The 26,990-nt window shown below is 31.7% G+C and overlaps 1 pseudogene; it reads left to right on the plus strand.

Annotated features, from left to right (window-relative positions):
- Window positions 1–12,961: 12,961 nt before the first annotated feature.
- LOC107844858 overlaps window positions 12,962–26,990 on the plus strand; it is a 53,639-nt pseudogene continuing 39,610 nt past the window's right edge.

Here is a 26,990-nt window from a genome sequence, read left to right on the forward strand (position 1 = left end):
AATACTAATGATTTATCTATATTTTTATCTGTTATTGCTACTGAATAATTTGCACTTATTATAAATTTAATTTTTTGGTATATTAAATTTCCTTTTATGATAGTTATTATACTTTTTTCTATAAGGTTTATAATTCTATAGATTTATCTATATTTTTATCTGTTATTGCTACTGAATAATTTTCACTTATTATAAATTAAAATTTTTGGTTTATTAAATTTCCTTTTATGGCAGTTATTATACTTTTTTCTATAGGTTTTATAATTCTATCATCTGCTAGGTATAATTCTATTGGTGTATCTATTCTTTCTCTAAAACATGCTTTTATCAATATCTCTGTTCCTCCAAGTTGTACATATTTTATTGGGTCTTTACTTTTTATATCGTTTATTTCTTTATTAATTATTCTTTTTTTTACTAGTGGTATACTAGCTATTTCTTTTACATATCTACAATCTATTACATGTTCTTTTTGATGTACTACGTAGTATTCTTCTTTTCTTCTACTAAATATATTTTTTATTGTTGGTATTTTAAATATTTTTTCTACACTTAAATCTAATTCTTTTCCTTTTATTTCATCAAATATATGACTATCAAATATTATTTTTTGATCTGTTCCTTCTTCATTTAAATATTTTTCCTTTGTTATTATTTTTATATCTTCTTCAGTTATTTGGTTTATTCTTATATCTTCTTCAGTCATTTAATTCATCTAATTCACTATCTATTTCATTATCTGTTTCATTCTCTGAAATTTCATATATATTATCTTCACTTTCTAATTCATAATCTATATAATCTATCTGCATATATTCTGTATTTTCTATTTTTATTTTTGATATTTATTTATTTATTGGTTTTTAGGTAATTTACAATCTCTAGCTAAATATCCTAATTTTCTGCAATTATAACAAGTACATTCTTTTATAGATTTCTTTTTCCTATATGATCTTTTTTTATAATTTTTTACATAATATCTTTTTCTTGGTTTCTTATATTTATATTTTAATTTTTTGTATTTCATATATTTCTTATGTCTTTTTTCTTTTTTTATAATATCTTTCTTTGCATCCAAATTGAGGTGTTATTTTATCTTTGCAACATGATAAGTTTCTTATTAATGTTTTTTCCATTTTTATTTCTTCTCTATATTTTTCACATAGGTTTCTATACCATTATTGTAAAAAATTTATCCTTGCTCCTAGAGTATCTACTATTTTTGCTTCATCCCAACTTTTCATTATTTTTGAACTAAATGGTTCAGGTAATTTACTAAAATATAATTTTCTTATTTCTTGACTTTCTTCTGTATTACATGTTCTTTTATAATAATATTCTTTAAATGCGCAAGTATATTCATCTATGTAACGCATATTACATATTGCTAATTTTAACATTAAATTCCTATTTATATCTTTCTATTCATTTTGTTCTTCTTCTGTTGTTCTCATGCTGCTAAATTCATCTTTTATAGCTATTTCATATTTTTTTAATAATTCTATAGGTGTTAATTTAGTTGTAGTTGTTGATGATGTTTCTTCTGTAGGTTTGTCAGTTCTTAATACCCTTTTATTATTTTCAGTTAGATTTGAAAACCATAATTTCACTGTTCCTATTAGTGTTCTTTCTATATATTCTGGTGCATCTGTTACATTTATATTATTATCTAATAATTATTTTGTCGTATATCCTATCCATAATTGTATTATTTTTTCTGTATCTATTACACAATCTAAGTCTAAAAAGTTATAGTTTTTATTAACTATTTGTTTTGGTGTCCATTTGTCATATTCATCCTTTAGATTATATCTTTTAAACTTATTCTTATAATATGTAGGTTTTCTTATTTCTGATGTTCTAGGTATTATATTTTCATCTTCTTTTTTATCAAGAATATTTATTTCTGTGTTTCTATTTTCTAAGTTTTCTTCGTTAATTACTTTTTATTTTTCATTGATTTCTAAATTTTTTGTATTTGTTAAGATTTCTGTATATGTTTCACTATCTTCTGAATCATAATTATCTGTTTCTTCAACATCTATTGTATTTATTTCTAATTTTTCTTTATATTTATTTATCTCATTTAATAATTTTTGTTCTTTATCTTTTTCTTCTTTTTCTTTCTGTCTTTTTTCATACAGATCCTTTAGCATTTGTAGTTCTTTTTCTAATTCAGCAATCCTACTATTTTTAGTTTCTTCTATTTTTCATATTTCTTCTGTAGTTTGTTGTTTTATTTTTTCTATTTCCTTTTTTCTATCTATTTCTTCATTTTCTTTTTCTATTCTTACCATAGCTGTCAATTTATCTTCTAATTTTAATTATTTTTTCTAACATTAAATATAAATGTTCACCTATTTTCTTATACCTTCTTCTTAGATTAGAAAATAGTATTTTTATTTTTGATCCTTCATAGTTTTTGTATACTTTTTTATCTATTATAAATTCTTCTTTGTTCATTTTTTATTTAATTGTTAATAGATCATGTTGGTATGTATATTCTAAACTATCTATTGTTGATTCTAAATTTGATATTTCTTCTTTTTGTGCATTTATTGAGTTTTTATTAACTCCGGCAATTATGTTATATTGTAGTCTTTCTATCCTTATTTTTAATTCTTTACATTTTTTAGATATTATTTGCTTTAATTCTTTATATTTTGGTAATTTTTGTACGTTATTCATCTAAATAATATTTTGGGGAATATCTAAATCTAGTTTCAATTTCATAGTCTAATATTTTTTCTAATATTATTCTCTTAATATCTATAATTTCTATATCTGTAAGTATATATAAGATTAATATTTTAAGATTATCTGTCATTTAAAATTGGTTAAATACTTTATTATAATATTTTTTAGTTGTTTGTTTTAATCTCATTAATTCTTCTATTTTTTCACTAAGAAATTGTATACATTTTATATCTTTAGTCCTCATATATTCATCTAAATTTATTTTCATTTGTTTTTCTGTTGAGTGTATATTTTTTCATATCTATTTTTCAAAATTCTAAATATATACAATTTATCATGGTTGATATGTAGGTTTGGTATGTAGGTATTTGTAATAGTAGTTAGGTAAGTGTGATATATAATTTATTCTAGTCATAAAATATTTATCAAATATTTTTTCTAATATGATTTTTCTTATATCTACAATTTCTATATCCTTAAGTACATATAAAATAAGTATTTTAAATTTATCTACCATTGCATCAGATAAATAATTATCCATTTTTCATAAAATTGTTATTTTCAAAATATTCCCTTCAATCATGCACATAACAAAATATGATCACTTTAGATTGCTATATACTAGATTATTCTTAAATAACATATTCTAAAGCCAACTCTATTACATTTAGTTCTCGTTCCCTCTTTTTCTTCATATTCCACAAATTAAATCAGCAGTATAGAGATTTCTAAGAAGCATAAAATGAACAACAGAGCAATAAATAGCTCAAATCCACAATAAAAAACCATGCAACAAATCATTAATTATACTCAAAAGAAATTCAAAATAAAAAATATATTTATATAAGAAATAAATAAACAACTTAACAGTATAGAAGAAGATAAATAAGCAATTTTCAAATGAAGAGATCCCAAAAATCATAAACAGTTCCAACCAAGAATGACCTAAATTTGAAAGATAAAGGAGGCAACATAGAGAAATTATGTAAATCATGTATTGTTGGGTGCTACTTTTGCCTTTATAGATGAGAAAAACAATCCTTCTGAAAACATTATTAATTTGTTCTTACATTAAGCTTGATTTTATAAAAATTCAATATCTCCTCTCTTACTACTATCCTGTCAACTTCAGTTTTCAACTGATTAGGTAAAACAAATATGCATGCAAGTAAAAAAGATGAAATTTGGGAGATTATTCAATCAGTGTTCATCTCAGTAAATGGACACCCACTTTTTTATTAAGCTAATTTTGAACTCTTCTTCGGCCAAAATAGATTTTAAAAACAGTTAAAAAAATAGCAATAGCTTTAAATTGACAGTCATGTGTTGAATTCCATAGAATTTCATAGTTAGCAAATATATCATTTTGGCAGATTTTAAGTAATTTAAACTTTACCCAAAATAAATGTACATACCTCATATTGATTGAATTATTCTTTTAATCTTTTGTCCTAATTTCAATCATTCTCTAATTTACACAAATAAAACTAAAACAATCTATCCACCCAAATACGAAAGCAGAAGGGAAACAATGGAGAACGATCAAATCTCAAAATAGAAAAAAATAAAAGCAAAGAAGAAAAGGAAGAGTTTACCTTAAGCATGCAGCAGTCTGTTGGTGAAGAACGAGGGAGAGGACTTCTTTATTTATCTATTATTAAATTAAATAAAATGAAGATAAAAACATTATAAATCAAATCTAAAAATTGAATGAATTAAAAATAAAATAAAAAAAGGAGTAAAAAATGAAGGAGAAGACAGAAGACTAAGAAAGAACTACTTCATAATACACAGAGAAGGTTGAAACTGAGCTATGGAAAACATACGTGTTATGTTAAAGCAGCGACTGTATTACCACGTGAAGAACAAAATGAAGTAAAATGACGAAATTATCCTTAATTAGTCAAAAATTCCCCTCAAGCACACATGTCGAAACCACAACCCTTACCCACACTTCTATAATAGTAAAAAAGAGCAGTTTTGACATATCAGTTTCTTGACTTTAAGTTTAAGTTTGAGGTTATTAAAGTCCATTAAAATTTTCACAAGATGTAAGTTGCTTAGAGAAAAGTTGGCTTTTATGCTTTATAAGCTGTACCTCATCAGAAACTCTAATAAAAGTCCATCCTTGTTTATTTAATTACAGTCCATGTTTTACAATGTCATTGAAAACTGTGATGGGTCCCATTGAAGTTTCGTATACTATTTGTCTTTCATGCAGTAACACGCGAACCCTTAGTCTTTCACGTATTTCCAATTTGATTGAAGCATGGTGAAGCCTAATTAACTACTTATCATTTTTACATAGTTTCATATTAAATTGTTTAAATTTAATATGTTTAACTAAATTAATGAGATGTAATTTGAATTAATTAATTATAATTAATAAAGTAAATAATTGATATAATTTTGGACTCTTATATTAAAAATACAAGTATTGACTTGACACATTCGTTAAAAATTCTTAACAGATAGAATGATAATTCTTAGTTTATCCATATTATTAAGTATAATTATTTTCAAAACATTAAAATTATTCCTGTTCAAAGGGTAACATTAATAACGACAACAACAATAACAACAAAACAACAACTAATTGAATGAAAGGTATAGGCATTTTACTCTTTTTAAAGATGAATCTGCTTAAAGAATTTGTTTTTTTGTGCTATGTTAGTTGTACCTTTTTAATAACTTTAAAAAATGCCCACAGTCTTTCATTTAATTACAGACCATGCCCTTAAAAAGAGTCTACCTTATTCTATTTATTTACAAGATTGCCCTCAACTTTGCATAGATTTAATTTAAATTATTTAAATTTAAGTAATTTAATAATATAATAATTTTATCTTAATTAATTGCAACTAAATATTTAAAGTAAATCAATTTTATTATTTTAATTAATTTTTATATTTAAAATTAATTTTTTTACTTATTTATTTAAGTAATTTTAAAATATTAAATTATTTTTTTATATTTAAATTTAACTTTAAATTTTTAATGTACAAAATTAATAAATTCAATTAAATAAAATAAATTCTTAATGAATATTTTCTTAAGATTTGTATTGGGTCAATATGTATCAAGTAAAAAAAATAAAGAAAAATATATAATAAAATTTTATTATTGTGAGAGATAAACATAATGCCCTATCCAATAATATTTAATAATATCATATTTTGTATATTAAAAATATAATATCCCGTATGTAATTAATATACTACTCCGATGAGTTATCGATGATTATTATTGCATATTATAAAATTATATTAATTTTTATAGGAGTAACATAATCGATCGCTCTTAATTAGTTATTATGAGTCATTTAGGTATTAAAAAAATAAATAATATTTAATAAAAAGGATAAAATAGACATAAAATACGAGATTAACTTTTGATGTTTTAAATTTAAAGTAAATCAATTTTATTATTTTAATTAACTTTTATATTCAAAATTACTTTTTTTTTACTTATTTAGTATAGTAAATTTAAATTTTAAAATTAGTTTTTTATTATATGAAAATATTAATATTTAAACTTAACTTTAATTTTTAAAGTACAAACCTAATAAATTTAATTTAATGAAATAAATTCTTAATGAATATTTTCTTAAGATTTTTATTGGGTCAATATATATCAAGTAAAAAAGAAATAAGGAAAAGTATATAATAAAATTTTATAATTGTGAGAGATAAACATAATGCACTATCCAATAATGTTTAATAATATCATATTTTGTATATGCAAAATATAGCATCTTAAATTTAAGTAATTTAATAATATAATAATTTTATCTTAATTAATTTCAACTAAATATTTAAAGTAAATTAATTTTATTATTTTAATTGACTTTTATATTCAAAATTAATTTTTTTATTATTTATTTTGGTAAATTTAACTTTCAAAATTATTTTTTTCTTATATAAAAATACTAATATTTAAACTTAATTTAAAAATTTTAAAGTACAAAATTAATAAATTTAATTTAATAAAATAAATTCCTAATGAATATTTTCTTAAGATTTGTGTTTGGTCAATATGTATCAAGTAAAAAAGAAATTAAAAAAAAACATAATAAAATTTTATTATTGTGAGAGATAAACATAATGCACTATACAATAATGTTTAATAATATCATGTTTTGTACATAAAGAATATAGCATCCCGTATTTAATTAATATACTACTCCGGTGAGCTATCAATAATTACTATTGGATATGATAAAATTATATTAATTTTTGTAGGAGTAACATAATCAATCGCTCTTAATTAATTATTATGAGTCATCTAGGCATTAAGAAAATAAATAATATTTAACAAAAATATAAAATAGACATAAAATATGAAATTGACTCTTGATGTTTTAAATTAAATTATCTTCCTTCAAACGATGATTTTACTATACCACCCCTTATTATAAGTCATTTATGTATTAGAAAATTAAGAATAACAAAATGATATGTCAATATAAAAAATTTGATTGACTATCAAAATTATATTAGTGTCATATAAATTGGGGCGGGACAAAGGAAGATATAAAACAACACATACTATTTGAAATGAAATAAGAGTATTGTAAATAACAATTATTAACGAAAATATTTAAAAAAATTAACTGATTGCCAATATTTTATTAGTGCTGCATAAATTGGGACGAAGAGAGCATTCATATCTTATTGAAAAATTATGTAAAAAATATTATAAATCAGATAATTAACAATTTTAAAAATTTAAAAATATAAATATTTGGCTGGCTCTCGAAATTATATCATTGTCACTTAAATTGAAATAGAAGGAAAAGTACTATAAATCACAATAATTAAAAATTTAAATTATTTTAATGATTAATTATCTAAATTCTATTTACATCACATAAGTTGAAATAAAAAAATATATATTGGGCCCGTGCTAGCACGGGCCGTGCATATCTAGTATACTAGTTTAATCGTACGTGCCTTGCACGTGTAACGTTTGATTATTTAAAATTAAATAATTTTTTATCTATTGCAGAGATTTTTAATAAAGTATAAAAGTTTAAATCACTTTTTAAAGATTCTTCACACTTTAATATAATAATGTAAACATAAACATATATTTAGTGTAAGCACATATATATTTTACCACCAGAAGTTTCAAGTGGTTGATGGATCACCACTTTTATGTTTGTCATGCAGTACCTCTTTCCGTTACTGCCAGAGTCTGTCATGCAGTACCTCTTTCCGTTACTGCCAGAGTCTAAGAGATACACATCAATTTAAACTATATTTATGGTACAGTTATTTTTTTATTAATCCTTACTATCTAGATAAGATACGTCACTATTTCAGTTATAGGTAAAAATAGATTCAACACGTTGTAAGCAACATCCTTACTATTTAGATAAGACATATCATTATTTCAATTATAAGTAAAAACACATCCAAAATGTTATAAGCAAAGATTTCAAAAAAAAATAATTCAATTAGCAATTGTCTATGAAGATTACACAATTAGTATTATTGTAAACCTCACGAATAAACTAAAAATTTTAAAAACTTACCGAAATCACAAGTAAATTTATCTCTTCAATCCTAAGAACTATCAAAATTTCAATTGATAAAAGAACTCTAAATCCAAATATATTTTTTCCTTACGATAATTTTAAAGGAATGATATTAGACCTAATTAAAGAGACAATTAGCATAAGTGATATTAATTTATCGATGGAAAGAATCAAAGTCTAAGTGATTTTTAAAACTACACAAAAAATCCTAAACAATAGTCATTATACGTGACTTTGTTACCAAATTGTTTTCCTTTTTTTGCCATTACAATTTTAGGATTCTTTTTTTTTTTTATGTACATAAGGAATTTTTTTGAAACCAAAATTAAGTCTCCCATTTATTTTTCTTTTACCATATGTTTAGAATTTATTAATTTTAGTGCCTTCTAATAAGAAAAGATTTTATCATAAAAATATCAAGTGATATTAATAATTCGATGGAAAGAATCTTAAGCCTGCAACAGACCCTTGAGTCTAAAGGGTTCAGGTTGAGTAGGTCCAAGACAGAGTACTTGGAATGCAAGTTTAATGACTTGCGGCAGAAGGACGACGTGGTAGTAAGGTTGGATTCCCAGGCGGTGTGCAAGAGGGGTAGTTTCAAGTATCCCGGGTCTATGATTTAGGAAAATGGTGAGATTGACGAGGATGTCTCCTACCGTATTGGGGCGGGATGGATAAAGTGGAAGCTCGCCTCAGGGGTGTTGTGTGATAGGAAGGCGCCGCCCAAGCTTAAAGGCAAATTCTACAGGGTGGTAATTCGTCCAACCATGTTGTATGGAGCGGAGTGTTGGCCAGTAAAAAACTCTCACATACAATGAGGAAAGGCAAGGCCTTATCTTGGAAAGACTGGATAGATGTCTTGCTAATGATCTCTAGATTTACCTTTTCCCAGAAGGCTCTGTTACCCACTTTCCTAGAACCCACTCTAACCACTCTCCCTCTTTCTTAATCTGGGATCCTTTCTTGAGAATCAGATTAAACCCTTTAGGGTTGAATCCATGTGGCTTAGCCATCATAATTTCCCAAATCTGATCAAAGACTACTTCTAAAACTGTCCCGGTATTACCACAGCCACCTCTGATTTTGAGGAGAAGGCCAGGGACTGGAATAGGAACACCTTTGGAAACATCTTCAATAAGAAAAAACACTTGCTTGCAAGGTTAGCTGGCATCCATAAATCTCCCAATTACCTCACTAGTTACTTTCTTCACAGCCTAGAACACACTTTCCTCAAAGAGTTCAGCCATATTCTAACATTGGAGAATGAATTTTGGAAACTTAAGTCCAGAATATCCAAACTCTTATAGGGGAGATTCTAATACTAAGTTTTCCACACTTCCACCCTCAATAGAAGAAGGAGAAATAGAATTAATCTCTCATAGATGAAAATGGGACCTGGTAGTACCACCAGAAGGATATTGCCACTACCATCTCCAACTTCTATACCAATCTCTACTCCACTGAGTATACCCTGGGGTATCTCACCACCTAATCTAATCCCTCTACTCTAGGATCCATCAGTCAGTCTCACCATGACATCCTTCAGGCTGTTCTCACCCTTGAAGAAGTCAAAAGGGTTGTCTTCTCCTTCAAGCCTGATAAAACTCCTGGGCCAAATAGCACGCACTCTTTTCTATACCAGAAGTTTTTGGATATTCTTATACCCCCCTTGTTAGATTCTATCAAGAGACCTTCACTACTTACTATATGGACCCCAAGGTCAATTCAACCTACCTCTGTCTCATTCCCAAATATAGAAATGCCACTTCCCTAAAAAATTTTAGACTTATAGGTCTCTGCAATACACAATACAAAGTCATCACCAAGATTATATCCACCAGGCTTAAACCCTTGATGGCTAACATCATTGGTGAAAACCAAGATAGCTTTATGGATAGAAGGAGAGCTTCTGATAATGTCATTATTATCCAAGAATATATTAGACATTTCTGCAAAATGAAGGGCAATAAGGCCAATATGATTCTCAAGATAGACTTTGAAAAAGCCTTTGACAGGCTTGAATGGTCATTTATTAGGCAGGCTCTTTTCTTTTTCAACTTTCCCCACCACCTCAGTAACCTCATCCTCTCCCGGATCTCTACCTCTTTCATCTCCATTCTTAATAATAGGGGGAAAACCACCCTTTCAATCCTTCTAGGGGTATTAGGCAAGGGAAATCCATGTCCCCCCACCTCTTCATCATATGTATGGAACTCCTTTCCAGGAGGATCAACTCTAAGGTTGGCACTCTCCATTGGACTTTTATTTCCATCTCCAAGGGGGGTCCTCACATTTCCCACCTATTATTTACTAATGACCTGACACTCTTTGCTAAAGGTGACTCTAAAAACTTCCATACCATTAATAACATCCTTCAAAGATTTAGCTCCTACTATGGGCAAAGAGTCAACCTTGTAAAATCCAAGGTTATTTTCTCCAAAAATTATGACTTGGAGAACCAAAACAACCTCTCCTCTATCCTGGGTATCCACCTCTCTAACTCTTTTGGAAAATACCTGGGGTTTGCTATGTTCCACAAGAAACCTGAGAGGGAGGACTTTCAATTTATCATTGACAATCTTAACAATAAGTTAGCAGGGTGGAAAACCAAATTCCTCAATATGGTTGGCCGAAAAACCCTTACCAAATCCTCTATAGCCAGCATGCCTAACCATGTCATTCAATATATCCACCTCCCTAGCACTTATCGTAATCTAATTGATAGAGCCCAAAGAAATTTTATTTGAGGCACGACTGATGCCAAAAGAAAAATGTATTTAGTGAAGCGGGACACCATCATTTTCCCTAAGAAAGATAGAGGGATTGAAATGCAATCTGCTACAATCAAGAATGACTCTCTTATCTGCCGCCTGGGTTGGAGAATGTATTCCAACCCTAAGTCCCTTTGGGCCAACATCCTCTTCTCCAAATATGGTAAAGGAAGAAGGAGTAGTAATAAGGGTTCCAGGACCTGGAACAACATCCATAAATGCTGGAATCTTTGTAAGGATGTTTTTATTTGGGCCATTAAGGATGGAGATAGGTCTAGAGCATGGGATGACAAATGGATCCCTGGAATGCCCCCTATTTTCCATTCTCCAGAGCCCTAGCACTCACACTTCTAATCATATTATGATTAGGGATATTTGGAAAGATGGAAGGTGAGACTTTACTTCCCTACCTTTTAAAATCCCCCCAAACATCACTTCCAATATCCAAAATACCTTTTTTTTCAACAATCATCTGAGTCAAGACACCTCCCTCTGAAGACTAAGGAGGGATGACAACCTCTCTTTTAAAAGTGCTTACCAACACCCAACCAGCCTTTAGGCTAATCCCCAAACAAACCTCAACTCTTCTAGCTGGATTTGGAACCTCAAAACCCCTAACAAAATCAAGACCTTTCTTTGGATCTTACACCATAACAGCCTGCTCACTAGAGCCACCCCTCCAAAAGGGGCTTGAATATTCCTATCACTTGTCATAGCTATAATGCTGACCCTGAGGACCAGCAACACATTTTCTTTGGGTGTACCTTGGACAAGACCTTTTGGCATAAGTTAATCTAAAAATATAAGGGGGATTCCCATCTCCATCTCTCTATTTATGACACCAATAATTGGTCTTCCATATGGAAAAACTTGAAGAGGGGTTGGTTTGACAACACACTCCTCGGGGCACTCTACTTTTCTTCTGCCTATGACACATCTAGAAAACCAAAAATACCAACAACTTCCACAATGCTAACTCCTAGACCAGCTTCAGCATCCCTCAAGCTGAAGCAGTGGAATACCACCACCTGGGAAACTTCACTGATGCCTCTCTTAGGACCAGCATTTCCATTAAATGGATACCTCTAGCAACCAACTATTATGGGTCTTACCTTGGCAACCCTAGCAGAGGTGGAATATGGGGTGTCATCAGAAACTGTAGAGGAGACTGGGTTATTGGCTTCAGCAAAAGCTTTACTCAGGCTACCAATACCCTCATGAAACTCCTGTCCTTGAAAGAAGGCCTGAAGCTAGCCCTTGAGCAAAATCTGAAACCCCTCGAAATATGTAGTGACTCTAAGAAAATTATCCACATGCTTCAATTTGGTAACTTACTATATGATCCAGCTATCTATGAATGCAGGTCTCTACTGAGAAGTTTTGAGAGCTCTCCAATCAACCATACCTACAGGAAGAAGAATAGAGTAGCTGACTTGATGACAAAGCAAGGATCAGAGCAAGAGTTTTTTTGACAAAGTGGATGCTTTTGTAACTCCACCTACTAGTGTAGGAGTAGTTTTTTGGGATGATTTTACTGGGAAATCTTTCTCTTGTTTGGTACCCAGTACTAGGAATGTTAATCCTAACGACTGTATTTTTGTGCCTGACTAGGCCTTGCTATGTACAAAACTCTATTTTCCTTTATTCAATGTATTTCTATTTCACCAAAAAAAAATTGCTTAGCCACCAAGTTTAATTTCTTGGTCATCAATATTAATGGTGACAATACTAGCTTTTTAAGGCTCTTCCAATGTATGGACACATGGACATTCATTTATTTTTTTTTAAAAAAGAAAAATCATAAATATTTCAACTGGCGCGACATATCATCAACCTTCAGCTTCTTTGGTCAACATACCCATCCAACTTCAAGACTTTTCTCTCTTTAGTTTACTTTATTATTGTATATAAATGACTCTCTTTTAATTTCTATTTTTTAAGTCCATCGAGGCTGCCATCTTTTTCTTTGTTTTTCAGTTACTTAATATAGTAATTCACATCTATTCTTTTTCTTCCCTTGAATTTTAGAGATTAGCTTAGGGTTGTAGCAATAAAGAAGAAGAAAGCTAACGACAATGGAGAGCTTAATTGGGTTAGTGAATAGAATTCAGATGGCATGTACCGCTCTTGGTGACTATTGTGGTACCGGTAACTTCTTCTCTTCACTTTGGGATGAACTTCCCCCTCTTTCCGTCGTCGGTGGTTAGGTGTTTTAGTTCTCAACTTTAATGCCGTATTTTCTACTCACTCCATCCCATTTTATGTGACATGTTTTGAGTTGGCTCATTATTTAAGAAAAGAAAGAATTTGAAACTTGCCATGAGATATTTGTGTGGATGTGAATTATTTCTTCAAGGAGGGAGTTTTAAAGTTAAATTATTTTTAATTATATTACAATGACAATTTTTTTATATGGATTAAAGAGGAAAAGGGCCATATAAATGAATAAAATGTGATGGAGTAATATTTTAATGAATTCACCTATTGTAATAATTTTACATATATATAAATTGTTGGTACGTATTTTAGGTTTTGCGCTCATTCAAGGAGTGAAAATGGAGTAAGACATCTTTTCTCACCTTGAACTATCTTTTTTGTGTTGAATTCAGAGTTTAGGAAAGTCATCTATGTTGGAAAGTATAGTCAGCCGAGATTTTCTTCCACGAGGATAAGGTCAGAAACCTTTTATGATGTTATTTTTATCCTTACTGATTATTTGTAATTGGAAAAGAGGCAAATATATTCCGAATTATGATAAATGGTGCGTATATACTTTCGTCATACTTTAGGTACACTTATGTCCCTATGTTAATGAAATTGCACGTATATGCCCCTTACATTGATAGTAGGGGCATATTTGTATTCGAAGTATGACGAAGTATATATACGTATTATTTATCAGGTATATTCGTCCCCTTTTCATTTTAATTTCTTTTGTTCCAAATAATTAACCCAAACCCACTACCCGACCCTATAAACCCATGGAACTCGATTTTAAACCAACTCTATCCGATCTTTATTTTTTGTTCCAAATCCGATACTCCTTTTGTTTTTTTCTTAAATGTGAATTCCAATCAAATTATGGTGATTGATCGTTGCTGCTAGTTGGTGTTTACTAATTAGAGAGAGTGGAGATTAGGCCGAAGGTAGCTGGAGCTAGGAGTGCGGCGATGGTGAGCTGGTGGGGTGTTTCCAATTTGACAAAGATGGTGTCTATGTGGTGTTGACCAGTGGTGGACAGTGTTTTTCCAATGAAATTTTGCTGGAAATTGTTGAAACATAAGGAGTTCAACTTATTTAATGTTATTTTTTATGGGTAAATGATTTTTTTAAAAAAATTGGTAGTAGTGGGTGTTACTATATTGTGTATATATATTGTTATAGGATTGGAACAACACGTCTGTTTGATAGATGTCTCTTGGGTTTTAATTGAGACCGGAATGGGTAGTGGGTTTGGTTAATTATTTGGGATTAAACAATTAAAATGAAAAAAAGGACAAATATACCCCAAATTATGACAAATGGTGCGTACATATCCTTCGTCATACTTTGGTTACAATATGTCCCTACTGTTAGTGTGAGGGGCATATACGTACCATTTCATTAATGATAGGGACATATGTGTGTCCAAAGTGTACCCAAAGTATTACGGATAATATATACGTAGTACTATTTATCATAGTTCGGGAGTATATTTGTTCTTTTTCCATTTATAAGTAAACCACTTGGAAAAAATATTAATTATAGGTTCCTACGTGAATCACATTGGCAAATGAGTTGTATACTCATATTTTAGTAGTTTTGCAGGGATTGTTACAAGGAGACCCTTAGTATTGTAGCTTCACAAAACGGATAAAGGGCATCAGGAGTATGCAGAATTTGGTCACCTTCGGAGAAGATGGTTTACAAATTTCTGTATGTGATATGATGATATTCATTATTTCATCTTCTAGAGGACTTATTTAATTACTACCCCTCCAAAAATATTAAAGAAACAACTTATAGTTTACTTTTAATTTTTAATTTTCTAATTTAACTCAAAATACAAAACTTGATAGTGTTTGGTGTATGTTAAATATCATTATGTGATTATGGCTTGGAGAATTAAAATGTTTGTCTACAGTTAGTTCTTTCATTTATTGTTCTTGCCTCTTATTTTACATTCAAATGCGTACATACAATTTGGTTATTTGCTGGGTGCTGGTGCAAAAGATGTTCTTTTCATAGATTATGTTCTTTTGCAGCACTCGTACGGAAGGAGATTCAGGATAAAACTGACAGAATAATAGGAAAAATAAAGCTGATTTCCCCTGTTCCTCTCCACTTGAGCATATACTCCTCAAATGGTAGGCTCTCTGTTATTGTTATAAATATTTAAATAAAGTAATTGGAACTTCCAAATTAACTCTATTTGATGAGTTTTTTTGACATGTTTAGTTGGAATTGTTGTTCTAATTATTTTTCAAATTATTTTCTTGTATCATGTTGCTTTTGGCGGTCTAACTCCCTAATATAGAAAACAACTTCCTTTCCTCACTCTGACATTTTCATGGTCATGTTGTGCAATGGCAGTGGTCAATCTAACACTGATTGATTTACCTGGCCTGACCAAAGTGGCTATTGGTATGTATTGTACCTTATGCCCTAATTATGCATATTTACTTGATTTTGGTGTCTTCAATAGTAGAAATTTGTTACTGCAGAGGAGCAGCCTGAGAGTATGGTTAAAGGCATTAAAGACATAGTTCGCTCTTATGTTGAGAAGGTAATGACACACTTATTTCTTTTTTTTTATGTGTTCTTTTTATCATCGAGAGGTTTTTCTCCCGACAAATGAAGACTATATTTGAAAACTAGAAGGATGTCAAAAGATGGAGTGGGGGTTGAAACTCAATCTTGTGAGATTGTAGTTTTTTCTGTGTTTATAATATTGAAGTCCAACATCCCCTTTTTCGTTAGCAAAATATAGAAATGGGTGTTATGAACAGGTGAAGACGGTATAAATGAGTCTTGGTAAAAGAGAGTGCAGTATCTCCAGCACCTCTAATGGATTTAAGCTGACAATAGACTGATCCACTGTGTTGGATAGTTGCACAACTTTGTGCCATAGAGCTTTCTTGGAGAGCATACATCAACAATCCCTTGTATTCAGATAGTTTCTTTCTATGATCTATAGTCAATATGAATTTTCCAAATTATAGAGTGCCAAAGAGTAATTGCTCCTATATTTCGATAAGTTGAAAATTATGAGCTGATAAACTCTTAATGCTAAATTGCTGCATTTATCTTTCATTAACTACTTGTTGTGAAGGTTTAAAATTATATCATCTATACATTTATCATGTAAATAGTTCAAGACTTTATTTTCACTTTCTTGGCTAGTTTATCTTTCAATGATCATGAATATTGGGCTTAATACTGGAACTATTATCATGTTGCTATAGCTGATGACTAAATTGGTACAGTTTAACCATCTCAAATGATCACATTTTCTTTGATAAGTAGCCCAACTGTATCATTCTATCAATTTCTCCTGCGAATTAGGATATTGCCACTTTAGATGCTATAAAACTTTCGAGGGAAGTAGATCCCACAGGTATTATTCTTGGGATGTAACAAATTGGAGTTTGAAATATTTTAAGATAACTGTTCAATCTCTATCTTTGTGATAATTATCCTCAAGGAGTTAAATTACTACTCATGCAGGTGAACGGACATTTGGCGTGTTGACTAAGCTTGATTTGATGGATAAAGGAACTAACGCTTTAGATGTGAGTTCTTCTATCCTCTTAATTGATTATCGACAAAAGTTCCTACTCCATATCTCATATTTTTTTAGTATTGTTGAAGTTATTATTAAGTTAACAAAATGTACCCTATCTAACAACTTAAGCTTCAAGATAGGGTGGCAAATTATAAAACATGTAGAGTAGGCTAGTGCTTCAAGTCTTACCATAGTCCATATATCAAAAAGAAATTGTTATGTGCTTGGCACAAGAAAACATGAGGGAATGTGTTGAAATTTTTATAATCCAAGCATTATATTCACTTCTCCTGTAAGATCTCCAAAATCATGTTAGTCAAATAATCCGTTGTTCCTAAAAAAACTAGCTGAACTAAAACTACACTTATTACGGAGAAAAACCGTGTTGGTTAATTCAGCTCCATGGACTCCTTGAACTTTTTATTTTTGAAATTGAAATTTAAAATCTGATTATTTTTAAAACCCATCCAGAAGTAAAAGTTATAACACAAATGCTTAACAAATAACATTGTTGTAATTTCATGATTTACAAAAATTTGGTACAAACCTATTTCTTCCCCAGCTCTTCATTAACGTCTTGTTGTTTATTATTTCTACAACTAATGAGCATTTAAAGGGAATACATGTCTATTTAGAACAAGCATATAAAAAATTTACATTACGATTTCACACCTGTAGCATAAATATTTTTGGGTGTTCAGCCATTATTGAAGCTCCAAGCTTCAAACTTTTAAAATCAGATTTTTGTAAATAAACTCCGTATCGAATGGGTGTGATTGCAAAAGATAGATTGTATATATTGAGGAGCCCTGTTGAATTATAGGGGTTCACTACTAGCTAGGGACCAGGTCCCTGAGGAAATATTAATTATAGTGAAACGGGAACAAAACTAAACACATAGAAACAAATCAACGCAAAGATTTTTACGTGGAGAACTCCTTTCTCAAAGCAGGAAAAAAACAGACCTGTCCTCACAGGATTTCCCAAACTTCACTGTAACACCCCGGGAGTACACCCTGGACTCCACACGGTGCTTACGGTCACAAGATACCACAAGCTAGCCTATGATTTGGTACTTGCTGTGAGCACTGAATAATGTATTGATAATGAACATGTGCGGAAACAACTAAAAATGCCATAAGGTTTAAATTGTGAAAAACAATACAACTGGAATCCATCAATCTGAAACATAAGTAAAAATGCTGAAAACTTACTAATAAAACTGACAACTAACTAACTGTCTGAAATATATCTGAAAGCCTTTAAACTAACTGAATAAGAGTTGATGGGACAGGCCCCAACTAACTCAAACTGTCTAACTGAAATAAAATACCGAACCACTAAATAAATCTGAAATAAACAACCATGTCCTCGATAGATGATGACTCACCATGATTACTGCTGCTAATGCACTGGAATGTCTAAGTGCGGTCGAAAACCTGAGCGTCCGAACCTATGATATGAGAAATTATAGCACAAAATATGAGTTTGCGGTCAGTACTTTAAATGTATTGGTATGCTAAATGAGGTTAGGTTATATGCATGGCTCATGTGCATGAATAATAATTGACTGAATGAATAACATGAGGTAACTTATGCATGACATGCGTGAAAGTATTAGAATTTAAGAATGTGTGACCAAGCATATAACATGATACTGGAATAGTTTGTAGACTATAATACTGAAATCTGAGTACTGATTTAATTGATGAACTGTATGCTATGATCGAGCAAACCTTAACAGACTTCCGAACTGAGACTGGAATGAAACCGTGGGAGCTATTATCTAACCAACATGCCACAATATGAGCTAATTGGGGTCCAACTTGGACCCCAGTTGGAAGGGTGTCAGTACTGTACCACGGGTACTAACACATGGTTGCATGGATCTACTAAAGTGAGGTCCCAAAGGACTAAGGAGTCACCCTCTACTGGTAGATGCTCTAATGAGATATATGTCAACCCTCAACTGGCAGTTTAACATCTTAACCTACGCTGGCTATGTAGTTCTGGAATGCAGGGACTACTACTAAAGGTCACACCCCCAACTAGCAAGTGAACCCCCATCCCTGGGTTCACTCAGTGCTAAATCTTACTCCCAACTGAACTGATCTAAGTTTGACTGGTATGATAACTGACTAAACTGATAATACTCAAATATATCCAAAAATATTCTAAATATACTGAGACTAAGTAAACAACTAAGTTTTCGGGTATTCATAACCCCCAGGACTCGATAGCAATAACACTAGAAACATACAAAGCTTTAGAAACATAATAAGAAGTCAATGTTCAAAACCTAATTATCTAGGAATTTCATCAAAAACATATGGGTCATAAATTAAGCATGGGAATAGTTAAAGTATGAGATAATAACATAAATTCAATGCTACAGTCATGGGTTAAGGATTTAACATGCAAATATCATCCTTCAAACATGTCAAGGGCTAATTCCAATGAAAACACATGTAAATAAGATTTAAAATCGAAATTCAGGGAAGTTTATGGATATAATTCTTGAAAGCATGTAAAGATCATAATTTAAAACTTGAAAATGGATTCTTGGACTCCATGGGTGAAAGGGACCCATGGGTGAACATTTAACATACCTTAAAGCTTTAATCTTGCAAGAAAATTAACTTTTTTAATAGTTCTTGGGTGGTGAAGCTTGAATTCTTAAATTTTCTTGAAGGAGTAATGATTGGACTTGATGAATTTGGGTGAGGCATAGGGTTTAGTTTTAGAGAGGAATCGGGTATATAATGCCTTAATTGATGATAAATCCCGTATTTTCACGGATTGAGGAGGTGGAAAATGACAAGACTGCCCTTCTGGGAAATTCATAACTAAAATGCGGATTAGGGAGGTACCACGACACAATAAGACATCCATTTCTATAATGGACGCGTTACAATGCCATCACAATGATTTTCTATTTTTGAAATCCAAACATGACCTAAACCCTATCCGAAAAATTCAAAATTTCCCTGAGACGTGCTACTTACCCCCCTGAACAAGAATTAACTTAGAAATCATCGTCTCGGGGTTGGAAGGTCACTTTAAAAATCATCAAATTTAAGAGGGAAAAAATAAAACTAAGTCCCCAATACTTAGCTAAATTTTTAGGTTCTAAGCCTCTTATGCATGCACTATGGGCTGAATTGAGCTAAGACTGATATGGGGTATTACATTTACTGTAATCAAGCAACCTTTGATTAAAGACTTTGCCAGACTCAAAAGATTTAACTCTAAATCCTTACTCATATAATAATTCTATTATAATCAGATGAGACATGTCTCCTTCACCTCTATTAATCAACTAGCTTTTTTTATTACCTTCTTGGTAACTCGACCCAAGTAAACTCTTAGCATTATTAGAAAATATTGTTACTCACAAATATTAGAGTAAACTACTATTTTATAACAATATTTAAGACTCAGGAAAATAGAAATCTAATAACTATCAGGTCCTTGATAGAGCAACTTTCTATTTTCTTGAACTAGAGTAGCTTTTGTGATTTCTTGAAGAATGGATTTTGCAAAAGTGATTTCCCCAGGTTGATCACCTTTGCTTATATCCGTTGAGAGAGAATTTAGATAGGAATTCGATCAGACCAAGTGTCCTACATTGTACCTACGCTCCTGTATAATAATGATATTACTACATGACAAAAATGTGCAAAGTACAACAATGTACAACTATTTCTCAACAATCCTCAGAAAGTAGGTATACGACGGACATAGTCACTGAATGTATTAGTAGTTATCATTAAAACATAGAACAATAATTTTCTTCTTTTTGATGATGCCCTTTCACCAACACTTTCCCCTATTAACTAGAATCCACTTCCCTCTGTCAACTAGTTTCCCCCTTACACCACCAGTAGTACCATCCTAGTGTAGGGACCAGATCCCTTGGAACTAACTACTTCAATGAAACCTATCTTCCCTATTTCGCATCACAAAATAGTGAAGACAGTAAACCAAGATAATCAATAAGCACAATAGGTTAACTCATGGTCACTAGGGCAAAACTAACACGAACAAATAAACCATTAAGAGAGACAGATGATAGATACAAATAAAAGAGTTGCATTCATTAAATTAGTTTCAAAGACTATCAAAGTTCTCTGAAAAGATGTGACTTAAAAGAAAAGAATGATGCTCAAAATAACAAGATAGCTCCTTGATTTCATGAGTAACAATATAACATAGATGAAAGAGTATAAGTACCATACATAGCATTTCAAAAAATCATAAAGAACTGAGCCATGAAAGCCACAAGGGCAACAAAGGAAACTGACACAATGATATTTTGAAATGACATAATTTTTTGGGGGCTGGGGGGCTTAAGAGGGTGGAGGTTTGGGAGCAAATGATCTAAGAAGTATATCCATCCTGGCACTTTCAGCAATATGAGTGTTCAGAAGTTTCTTTGTACGGTTCCTTACTTCAGCATTAAGTTCCTTGACCTCACCAGATAAAGTAGTGAACTGGGCTTTCAGTGTTGCATTTTTAATCTTCAACTTCTCAGAAGCACTAGGTCTCTCTACTGATAATTACTGAATCTTCAACTCGAGGTATAAAATCTCAGCATCTTTGGCTGCCAGTGCCAGCCTCAGCTCTTCCGCCTTCACATTTAACTTCTCCTGCACATCTATCAACTCTGAAACTTGGGACTTGGTCCTAACCTTTCCCTTAATACACATTCTCAATCAATGTATGTTTAATGTGAACATCTATTTTACAGTACCAGGTATACCTCTCATACTACCTTAAAATGACTGAACACCCTATTCAAGAAACAACCATAAGGCATTCTATGTTTTCTATTCTTAACATGCACAATTTTATGCATGTGCTCAATCATCAAGACAGGCAGACTTAGCAGCTCAAACTTTCTTAGATACTCCATTAAAATTAGGTGCTAAAGCCACAGTTTTTTTCTCAGACACGGGTAGTAAAATCCTGTTGACAAACTCAAAGAGAAATTAGAACTCTCCTTTCAGGATATCTTTTTGACTCCTGCAGTAGAGGTTCCTTCCACTTTTGAGGCTATCTGTATGAACTCTAGATATAGCTTATGGTTCTTTACTGACTTAATCCCAACAATAGGGATGTCCAAAATATTCGCAAGAATTTCCTCATTTAATTCCATTTTTATCCTTGCACCATTGTTGTTAGACTCAACCCATCCTCTACAAACTTGATGGTATAAAATCCTCACTTTATTTTCAAACATTGAAGAAATTGGTTTCTCAAAGGAGTGCATCCACTCCTGATTCCTAAGAGATTCAACCAACTCAACTGTTCCTGGTTGATAAAAAATTCTTGGGTCAAACACTCCCCTGACAGCACTATCTCAGATTTCAACATCTCATTTATTTTTTTCCTAGATGAGACGCTCTTCTTTTAATATTTTTCTTCTCTTAGATGCACTACCAGATTCTTCTTCTACCAAACTTGCTTACAAGGGACCAAGTCCCTCAGATACTTTTCTCTACACTGCAATATGTTTTTTAGGAATAAAGGTTTTTGGCTTTGCCTCCAAGGACCTGGTCTTCCTGCCTTCTTGTGCTTCCTTCCTCCTTTTGGCTATTGCAGAAACAACATCAGTGTCTATGTTCCCCTCCTCAACCACATCCCCAACTTCTACATTCTCATCTTCTACAACTGTAGTCTTTTTTATTCTTATTCTTTTTGTTGTTGTGGTTTTGCTAGCCTTCATGGCATTTCCTAGCAATTTGTTTTCAACCCTTCTGGTAGTGTATGATTTGACCACCTTTGCAGATTCCTCAAATTTTTCTTTACCCTTAGTTCTCCTTTGCCCACGCTATTTCCTCTTTAAGGGCTCATCACTGTCGTCCTCTACCTCATCTTCCATGAAGGCTTAATAGGTTCATTTTTTTTCTAAGTAGTTACAGAAGTCCTATCCTATGTGGAAAGAGAAGAATCAGACAAAAAAAGTTCCTCCAATGTAATTTGGTTATCTCTTTGATCATCAACCAATAGAATCAGGCTTTCAGCCACCCAATCTTCCTTTGCCAAGGCACATACTTGATGGATTGGATTTCTCAACAGGGACTTTTTCCTTGAATAGTTGTGCGAAAATTGGGTTTGAATTATAAAGGGTTGGGGAACCTGGTTCTTTGAGGGTTTTAGGAGTATCAAGAGTTGGTGTCTCAAAAGGAGTCACCAATGATTCAGACTCAATAGGAGACCAAAAACTTCCACTGGAATACTTTTTGACATTGGCTATTTCTGGGTTTTGTCTAGAAATTTCTGAAGTCGTATCTATAGTGGATTCAATTATAGACAAAGGTACAAGAGGTTTAATGAAAAAAGGATTTTCTCCCATAGGTGTAGGTGAATAAGGAATTTCAGGAGCATTGGTGATAAAGACAAAAATACGAAAATGAAAATGACATGAAAACAAAGGAAACACACTAAATACAAAATCACAAAAACAAGGAAACAAAGAAATGGAATGATAAAGTAAAAGATTGATAGATTGACATAAGTCGATAACGAGAGGACAACCAAGGGTACACTAAACCCTAGACCTTTCTATCAATTACCAATAACACCAACCACTTATGAGGACATAATAAAAATGGATCTCGAGCACCCACGTTTCTAGAGAACCAAAGAAACTCCCAACAAGTTTCAACAAAAACACTCGCAAGTGTATCTCAATTCATCATTCATCAACTAAGTCTAAAATAAAGGAAAACTAGCTATTTATAGTCATGGGATATTTATTACAAGATGGACCCAAAAGTGACGCTAAATATCAAGGGGCCCAAAAGTGACCCTAAATACCAAATGACCATATGTGGACCTTGTACACTCCATGCTATCTTCCAAACACGATGTGGCTCAATACCACAAGGGCGGACATCATCAAATATAGCTATTCCCATGCTCCAAGATATCCTCCAATCCCGTATGTGCTTCTCTAGGATGATAAATTCGTAGATTCTAAGGTTTGTCCCTTGAATCATAGATCCCAAAAAAGTTGAGCTCATTTGGCTCGTATCATCCTCCTTTTCTTGAAGAGAATTCTTCCTCAAATCCAACTCTTTTATCAACTTACCATCATACTTTCCAAGATTAAATTCCTTTGGCAAGAATTCCGTTAGGCCTTTAAGCTCATTTTTATGAGACATTTTCCTTGCATCCCCCTTTTAGATTGTTTGTTCATGAACCTACACAAATAAAGGATTGATGCTAGGTAAGATGCTAGCATCATGGTTAGAAAGTAACAAAGGATCCATGTTGGAATTACCTTTTTCAATTTAGGAAGACTCATTGCTTAATTGGTCATGTTCTTGAGGTCTTGGGGTACAATTTTGATGGTTGAACCCCGGTGTTTGGTTAATGAGTCATTTCTCCATGTTTTCCAATATATCTTTAATTCGTGTCATGGATCCATTTATTTTATCCACCATTAGTTGCATCCCTATGAGAGCTTCCATAAGGGTATCAATGGTTGCTCCACCTATAAATTCTTAGTACAATTAAGAAAAGAGAGGAAATAACTATTGATGACTCATTTGAAAGATAAAGTTAAGGACTTTGAATTCAAGAATCAAAATAAGAAAGAAACAAATCAAAAATGACAAACTGAACAAAGAAATATAACACGAGAGACTTGAATTCAAGAGTTTAACTAAGAAACCAAAGATAAAAGAAAGAAAAGACACAAAAGAAGAACAAACAACAATGGCGTTTAAGAATGAAAAATGAAACTAGAATTCAAACCTTGAGCAACGGTGTTTTTAGAGTGATGAGATGTGTTTAGGACTTGGATTTGATGTTGAGAAGAGGTTGATAAGCTTGGGTTGGTGTTTTTAGGGGGCTTCTTTGGACAAAAATTCAAGAGTTTTTGGACTCTTCAATTTGAATTTTCAAGTCAAGAAGCTTGAATTTCTTGTGCCCCCCCTGTTCCTTTGCCTTCTTCTTTTGTAAAATTCCTTTTTGATGCCTTTTGATTCTTTTTTCTTTTAGGAAGATTGGAATATTCCCAAGAATAAACAAGTATAACACCTTTTTCTTGGATCTTTTTGGATCAACCACCTTCTTTTGGATGAACTTTTAAGATGAATATAACAATCTCCTCAAGAACACACCAAGAACATCAATCTTTCTAACTTTTGAACTGATGATTGAAATGCGATGAAATTTTGAACCGATGCTATTTTCGAACTTCTAAACATATTCCAAACATCAATTTGTTCAATTTCTCAATCAAAATTTCCTGATCTCGAACCCACCTCACTTTCTTTAAGTTTAAGCCCACAACAATGGTATAACACTCAAATTAACTCTGATTTAGCTCAAATTTGAACCCTAGACTCCTATAGTGTTAGAGAACACAAATCTAACACAAGAAACGCAAAAAATACAAAATCAAAAACTCAAATTTTGACCTCGGGTTAAAAATGGGAATAGTGATTTTTTTGGGATTTTCATTTTTTGACACTTTTTTTTTTTTATGATTTTCAAGATAACAAAGCCAAGATTGACTAATGAAATACCAAAGGATATGAGAAGAAACTACAAAGATATAATGAACATGAAAACCAAGGAAAATAAAGGAAAATGAGACAATAAAGTAAAGGATAGATAGATTGACATAAATTAACAATGAGAGGACAACCAAGGGTGTACCAAACCCTAGACCTTCCTATCATTACCGAAAACACCAACCTCTTATGAGGACTCAATGGAAATGAATCCCGAGCACCCACGTTTCTAGACAACCAAAGAACTCCCAACAAGTTTCAATATTAACACTTGCAAGTGTACCTTAATTCAACATTCAACAACTAGGGCTCATTTGTTTGCACTTATTGGAGGTCTGAATCTGAATGATTCAGATTTTAGACCATTAAGTGTATTTGTTTTTTATTAAGATTTTAACTCTTAATAGGTCTGAATAGGTCTTAATCATTCAGATCTAGAATCAAGTCTTAATAGGTTTAAAGAGGTATTCTAGTGTTGGATACTATTCACCGCCACTCTATTCATAATCATCAGTCACCATCTCTGCCACCGCCATTATTGTCAACCACCATCTACCACCACTAACCACCTCCACTATCACAACTACCATCGATAACAAATATCACTACCAACCACTATTGTCAACCGTTACCACAACTACTACCTCTATTATTCTAATTATATTTAACGTCACCACCGCCGTCAACACCACCACCATCATCAACCACTTTCGGCCAATCCCTACTATCAACCAACCCATCAATTACAACTAGCACCATCGCTAACTACCACTAATACATCACAACCTCCACATATTCTTCGGTGGCCACCACCATTGTCACTAGTAATGCCACCTCTATCACTTCAATCACTATCATTGCTATAATTTGTCTCTACTAACAACTATTTCCACCATCACAACTAATAATATCTCCAACTAGCACCAACACATCATCAATCATCATTCATTCATTTTTGCAGCCATCATAATCAACACCTCCAACTACTAATATCAAACAATATCACATCACAACCACCACCACCACCACTATCAATCGCCACTATCATCATAATAGTCACTAAAATACCAACCATTACAACTATCACCACTAACATTACTAATAACTAACATTAATTATTACCATTAGAACCACCATTATAAACCATCTTCACTATCATTAACAAAGATAAATATTTTTTTCAATTAAATAATAATTTTGTTGTATTAAATTACATACTTTTCTAATATATAATTAGTTTTTTATTTGAATTGTAATTTTTATTTTATTATATATATAAATAAATTTTTTTCGCACATTCAGATATTGAAAAATAAATAGTCTTAATTATTCAGTCTTCAGATGTAGAGACAACATCTTAATTATTCAGATGTGCATTCAGATTCAGATGTCTAAATCTTACAAAAAATAATTGCAGCCTAAGTCTAAAATGAAGGAAAACTAGCTATTTATAGCCATGGTCTACTTATTACAAGATGGACCCAAAAGTGACCCTAAATATCAAGGGGACCAAAAATAGCCTTAAATACCAAATTCCCATATGTGGGCCCAAATGCCCTTCCTTTGCTTTGTGGACCTCATACACTCCACGCTATCTTTCAAACGCGACGTGGCTCAGTACCACAAGGGCGGACATCATCAAATATATCTATTCTTGTGCTCCAAGCTATCCTTCCATCCATATGTGCTTT

This window comes from Capsicum annuum, chromosome 10 (assembly GCF_002878395.1).
Source record: "Capsicum annuum cultivar UCD-10X-F1 chromosome 10, UCD10Xv1.1, whole genome shotgun sequence".
Classification (NCBI taxonomy): Eukaryota; Viridiplantae; Streptophyta; class Magnoliopsida; order Solanales; family Solanaceae; genus Capsicum; species Capsicum annuum.